This window comes from Protopterus annectens, chromosome 3.part1, assembly GCF_019279795.1.
Source record: "Protopterus annectens isolate FY-2018-M chromosome 3.part1, PAN1.0, whole genome shotgun sequence".
In the NCBI taxonomy this organism is placed as follows: Eukaryota; Metazoa; Chordata; order Ceratodontiformes; family Protopteridae; genus Protopterus; species Protopterus annectens.
This window is the reverse complement of record NC_056732.1, coordinates 133,226,454-133,234,142: the sequence shown is the minus strand read 5'-3', so window position 1 is coordinate 133,234,142 and position 7,689 is coordinate 133,226,454.

Here is a 7,689-nt window from a genome sequence, read left to right as displayed (position 1 = left end):
ACCAGCGGTTTGTGGTCACCAAATGTTCTGTGACACACAGGTGGGACATGCTCTCTCCAGGGTAGTGTGAAAAGCATCCATGAGACCAGATGGTGAGCCCGCTGTGTACTCCACTATCTCATTTGGGATTAGGACCCACAGTTAGGACAGCTATTTCTTTATAGCCTCACCTCAGGTAGGGTGCCCAGGTTGTATCGCATGACAACTGTATTCCCACATCACAGGGCCAATGCCTCCACTGAGGCTGGTTATTACTGTCCCAGTACCCTGAGGAGACCTATCTGCATAGACATGGGGTGGGATCATACTGCGGTTCGTACATGACTGCATAGGGGACATACATACGCATCCCACACGGTTTGTCTTATTCAGGGCGGTTCATGCCTTTAAGACATGGTTGACATTTTCGGACGGTCACCCAGCCCATTGCTGGGGTGTTGCAGTCCATACAGCCTACCTCGTCCTGGCAAAGGGCTTCATAACATTACCCCCTCAGGTAACGTTAATGAAACCATTGGCTGGGATGTGAACATGTACATCACAGAATGTGTTGTAAACTGTCTATGTGACACAACCCACATGGTCATAGTTGCTGGCTGCATGTCAGACCAACTGCCTGTCACAGGTGGTGTCCCATGGTGCCATTCGTGGGTGCACCCTGTCATACATCTACATTTCCACGGTACAGGCACACACGGTGTTATGGGTAACATTGTTTGTAGATGCTTGCAGAACAGATGCCATACTGGGACGGACATCTGACACAGATATCCTTCGCAGGGGCCTCCCGGATATGCATATCTGCTGTCAGGGACATGTCCCACAGCTGACTGGTACATAATGCAAAGTCATACCTGTCGAGGGGTAGTAGGTCACCCTGTACAACGTATAGGTGGCTGTCCACACAGCACAGGGGTGACTACCAGGGATCAGGGGACAGGGTTTGTCGGTCGCCTTTCATTCAACACACACATTGCTATCGTGGTTCTGTGGGACTTCTACATTGACCACCTGTATGTGCAGGGAGTCACATCTGACTTCACAGCCCGACACGTACACACGGTCACTATATAGCATAGAACTTCACTTATTTGCCTAAGTATGAGCTTATTGTTGTGGCAGTTTGGTAGCTTATTCTGTTTCTTGGGACATTTAGGTATTTCAGTTACGGAGATACCCGATTCAGGCTACAATTACATTAAATACGGGAAATCATTATGACCTACACTCTTCGCACACTTCCCGTTTTTAATGCTTTATTTCGGAACACGTATGCCAATACAGGGACTGCCCCTCGCAAAGTGGGACGGTTGGTGACCTTAGTCGCTACTCCTGTGTCGGTGCGGCGTGCTGACATGCTGCTGTACACCTTCTCTGACTATGCACACTCACAGTACATTGCTGTACGGACACGGTATTACGCGTATCCTTTGTTCCTTGGACAGGTACATTTCGGCTGCGTGGGTTTTATTTGCTTCTCTGTTTAGTTAGGACGGGTACTTTGTTGCATACTCTGCGGACATTTCATTCTGCACGGGCCATGGCTGCAGCCATTTCTATTCTGGGCGGACTATGGCAGACAGCACGTTAGGTTGCTCTTCGCCTGCCTGCTTAAACACGCCTACTGACGCATCCTACTTGGGCTCGCCACGCATTACACGCACATGCCTGTGGTTACGGTGCACTCTCATTAATATGCATATGGCGCTACTGCGCCGGCTATGCAATGCACCGCCGGCGCAAGCCTTACGCCGGCCTTGCGCCGAGCTTCATGAATCCCGGGGAATATTGAGAGATTTCTCTTTGTAATATCTAACATTTCCAAGATGGCTGGCAGAATGACCTCATCTGGTCACCTGATTCTAGGTTTTCATACTGTTCCACTTTGAAGCTTGAGACAGGATGTTAGCATAGATGTGATAAGATGCATATCTAAATTTTGCTAATGTTTAATGTAGTGCCTGGGCTTCCACTCTGTTTATTGAGCTAATGAACAAAGGCTTCTTCCAGGCATGCCATTTCCAATCCTTTTCAGAGCACTGAGATAAGCACTTCCATGGCCCAACAGGTGGTACAATTAACAGTATTTTACTTAAAGTAAGATAGCTGTTTAACTCCTTCTCTTTCAGAGTGTGTGTATTTATATATATATATATATATATATATATATATATATATATATATATATATATATATATACATATATATATATATATATATATATATATATATATATATATACATATATATATATATATATATATATATATATATATATTTATATGAAGAAGAGTAATATGGTTTGTGTTTTATTTGTTTCTGTATGTACTTGTGCTGAAATATAGTAAGTGTTGGTGTCCTGTGTGTTTTCAGGATTTTGAGGTTTCAGAATTTTGAATTTTCAGGATTTTGGTCTCAGGATTTTGGTCTTCAGGATTTTGGGCTTTCAGGATTCTGTAGCGCTCCCATATATATATATATATATATATATATATATATATATATATATATATATATATATATATATATATACATACATATATATACATATATGTATATATATATATATATATATATATATATATATATATATATATATATATATATATATATATACAATATATATATATATATATATATATATATATATATATATACACACACACACACACACAGTCTCACATGTACATTCCTTCTCTGTCCAACAGGACCCACTGCTGATACATGTTTTTAACATTAGCAACTTTACAGACGCATTCTGATTTTCAAATGCCATACAGGTCTAATACATTTGGAACAAAAGCATTTGTGTAAATCAGTTTGATATTCAAATGCCATACAGTTCTAATACAGTTGTAACACAAGCATCTTGTATAAATCAGGTTGATAGTCAAAGGACATATCATTCTTTACAGAACCCCAGCTGCCTATGCTGGTACTAGCCCATATGATCACAACATATATGAACATATCAATTCAATTGTCTGCTGTACCTTTACCTTTGGTACCCGTTGATCCTGCAGATATTCTTGTAATTCTTTGTTCTATTCCCCATCTAGTCTGTGTATATAGGCTCTGTTGATAATTGTTAAACACCTCCACAATCAAAACAGGTTCTTTGACTAAAGAGTTTTCAAGAATGCTATAGCACTCAGTCTTCCTCATTACCTAGAGGAAAACAGTTTTTGTACTTACTTTTCTCACTTGCTTAGAGAAAAACAGCTCTTGTACTCACTTTTCTCACTTATCTAGAGGAAAATAGTTTATTCAGGCATGTCCAATGGTCAGCTCCCAGTGTTCTCTCCTGTCTATCTGATGAATCTGGGCATCTTGAGTCAATGTAGAAGTTGCCACATTTACACAGACAAGCCTCTCCTCCTACCACCCAACACTACAACCTGTGAGAGATGCACTTATCTAGCCATACTGGAGGTAAAGCTCTCTCCAACCAAGACTGAACTTGACAGTCATGAGGAGAAGGTAAACATTTTCACCACACCACACTCATCACATAGTCTCGCTAAATCTACACCATCAAAATCCACACATAGTAACACAAAAACATTCACGGAGGCTCTCAATAATAATCTGTCTAAGCAACAGAGACCTCCAAAGCAGAAACGCAAGCAACCTCCATCCCTTAACACAACCCAAATGACACATAGCCCACAGACTCAGTGTGCCACTCAACCACAGCCAATAAGGCAAAACAACGTACCCAACACACTAGTCATAGGTGACTCTATAGTCAGGCACACTGATGTCCCACTCACCAGGCTAAACAAGTAGAAGGTTACTGTCAGCTACCTGTCAGGTGCCAGGATCCGCCACATAACCCATGCACTCAGGTCACTCCACAACAAGTACAAATATGACTCTGTCATTGTCCATGTTGGTGTGAATGACCTGAGATGTACCTCCCTGGATTACATGAAAAGAGACATGGAAGAGCTCTCCGGTCTTGTAGCCCAGGCAGGAATGACCCTAGCCCTGAGTAGCATTCTGCCATCGCCCCGAATGATACCGCAGTACAAGGACAAAATGATTGACTTCAACAATGGCTAAGTTTCTGGTGTCATTCTAAGGGGATCCAGTGTCTGTCTGCTTGGCATGACATGGTCGACAGACCACGATGCTTTGCCACAGATGGCCTGCACCTGTCTCCCCTGGGATTCTGGATACTGGCTAAGGCTCTTGCTGCCCCTATAGTGCCTTTTTTAGGCAAGGTTCAAATAACAAATTAACCACTGTAACAGGAACAGGCAAGCAAAAACTGAGGGTAATGCTACTCAATGCTAGAAGTCTAAATCTCAAAATGCACTCACTCGAGGCACTCCTTAAACTGGAGAATATCGATATCTGTGCAATGACTGAGACCTGGTTCAAGACTCCAGAGTACACCCCTGCACTACCAGGCTATAACTCATACCACACTTTTTGGCCATGTAACCTGGACCGAAACACCAAAGGCGGAGGTATGTCCATATTCATTAAGGATATCCACACCTCCAGGCTAGTTGCTCAGCATAATGCATCCAAGGTTATCCAAGTGCAACTAACTCTGGGCGAAACTGCAATCTAAATTGTAGCTTACTACAGATACTCCATCAAGCTCCAGGATTCCCACTCCTCTTTTCTTGATGTACTGGAAAATATTAGGGTTCAACCAAACACCCTAATAATGGGCGACTTCAACTACCCGACCATTAACTGGAAAAACTACTCATGTACCAACTCCTTAGCTCAACGCTTTCTGGAATTCATAAACTCCAATGCCCTGGATCAACTTATCCACACCCCCACCAGGGGCAACAATATCCTAAACCTAGTCATTACCAACATGAGTGACCGGTGTTCCACACCTGAAGTCAACTCCTTGTTGGTCCGATCTGACCATAAGCTAATCACCCTTGATATCCACATCCCGCCCCCACCCCCCATTAAGGAAACCACGGTAAAAAAATTCTCCAAAGCCAACTTCATGCTTCTTAAGCCAGAAGTGGTGAACTTCATGACACCCATGCAGATGGACAATACAGTTACAACTGCTGAATCCTACACAAATGCACTCTATAAGCACTTACATGAGTGCATGGATCGTGCTATCCCAAACAGAACCAAGACGCTATCCTCCAAAAAAAGGAAGCCAATCTGGTGGTCCCCCACCATAAACAAACTGTACAACAGAAGGAAGAAACTGTTGCATAGGAGAGCAAAATCCCATGAGTGGAGGAGCTCCCTGGTCAGCCTCAGTAAGAAGCTGAGATCCCCTATAAGATCCTCCAAAGCTAGCTACAAAAACAAAATCACCACTAATTCCAAGGACAGCCACAAAGCATTCTATAGCTTTGTCAAGAATCTCGATGGCAACACCCAGATCTGCTCTGAGTTACAACACAAAGGCACGAAAATTACAGAACCAACTGATATTGTCAACATCCTGGCAGATAGGTTCAGTGCTAACTATACTCCCCCCTCACCCCCTAAAGGGCCCATATCTATACAGGAAGAATGCAGAGTCCCTGTAATCACAACTATGCAGGTAAAAGCTGCACTCTCTAAAGCCAAAAACACAGCATCCATGGGACCAGACAACATCCCAGGCTGTGTTTTACATGGACTTCAGAATGAACTGGCTCCCTACTTAAGCACCATGTTCAATAATAGCCTCACATCAGGCTTTGTGCCCACTGAATGGCACACTGCAACAGTTATCTCACTCCACAAAGGGGGAGCCACCACTGATCCCGGGAACTATTGACCTATTAGCCTGACAAGCTTGGTCTGCAAGGCCATGGGCCGTATCATCATGGAACTCATAAACAAAGACATTGGTAACCTCCAAACTCTGGATCCCACCCAGTTCAGGTTTGTGAAAGGCAGATCATGCCTCCTGAACCTGATCGACTTCTTTGAGGCAGTCACCAAAGCTGTAGATGAGGGTAAGGTGGTTCACACAGCCTATCTTGACCTCGCCAAGGCTTTTGACACCATCCCCCATTCTGGAATTATAGCTAAACTCACTAAACTAGGTATAAATCCTTATGTCACAAGATGGGTTGCCAACTGGCTCACTGACAAAACCCACACTGTGAAAGTTACAGACTCCAAATCTGACCTCAAAGCAGTGACAAGTGCAGTACCACAGGGTTCTGCCCTGGGACCTCTCCTGTTTGGTATCTACTTCTCTGAAGTACAGGCTAACACAGAAGGCCTTTTGCTAACAAAGTTCACAGATGACTGCAAACTAGGAGCCATAGTCAAGTCCCCAAATGATGTGGACATCCTACATAAGGGCCTCGCTGAGACAGATGCCTGATGTCAGAGCTATGGCCTCAACCTCAATGCCAAAAAGTGCAGTGTCATCCCCTTTGGTAAAAACTCTGTACCCATGAACTACCACATAGGCAGCAATCTACTTAACACCAAATGTGTGATAAGAGACCTTGGGACCCAGATGGAGAGTAGTCTCTCCTTTGATAGTCACATCACCACAGTAGTCAGGAAGTCCTTCTACATGGCACACCTCATCATAAAAGGGTTCTCATCCAGGAAAAAAGAGGTCATTGTTCCCCTCTACTCACACTCATTAGACCCATTATAGAGTACAATGCCCCTTTTGGAATGTACCTCACAAGATATCTGCAGCAGCTGGAAAGGCCACAGAAGTACCTCACAAAGAGGATTACTGGCCTCAAACAAATGCCCTACACTGACCGCCTCAAAAAACTCCAGCTTTACTCCATAGCATATTGCCTACTCCGAGGTGATCTCTGCCTAGCATATAAAGCTATGTCAAACCCAGAGCTGTTGGACATGCTACACCTAAAGAAATCCCAATCCCTCCGAGCTACATGCTCTAGGGACCTAAACCTTGTCACCACAATAAACAGGACATGCTGGAGGGATAGATTCCTGTCCCAGAGACTTCCCATACTCTGGAACAGGCTACCCATCTATGTCAAGCAAAGTTCTTCATTAGCACTCTTCAAGAAAAATCTTGATGAGTGCATGGGAAATAGGAAATACACCCCGGGGATCACTTCTGTGTCTCTGCCCGACAGTGGCACAGGAAAATAACTTTCTTGGGTGACGTAAGCCAGGTAACCTTGTTGGCTAGGCTTACATAGGCACTTGGGCCGATAGCCTAGTACCTACCTATGAACCTATGAATGGGACATTATGCAATATTTCTGTTATATTTATTGTCACAGTCACACTACAACTGCCCTTTGAAATCCCAGGAAATTGTAAAAGAAATGAATGATGAATAAGGCTCTTAAAATGCCATATTTCTTATCTGTTTCCATCTAATTCCCTCAATTTCTCCCTGACCTGTTGATGTACCTGCAATGAACTGACTTTCCTAACTCCCCAGTCTTTACATTTTGGCCTTTAATGGTCTATTTTTTTCTTTCAAAGATTAACAATGCACATTTCTGCTACTTTGTTCACTATCATTTAATCTTTTCCCTTCTCTCAAGCACTAGTCTACTTGATCCGCTACATTTACATATTTATCATACTCTGTAAATTCCTTAGGTTTTAAACCAGAAATAAGAAATAGAAAGCCTCTAGTGACACTCTGAAAAGTGCAATGCATTGTTTTGTACTTGACACTCCAGGGGAGTATGATGTGAAGTTACATTGAGATGTGCATGCTTTGACAAATATTGCTGTACCAGGCCT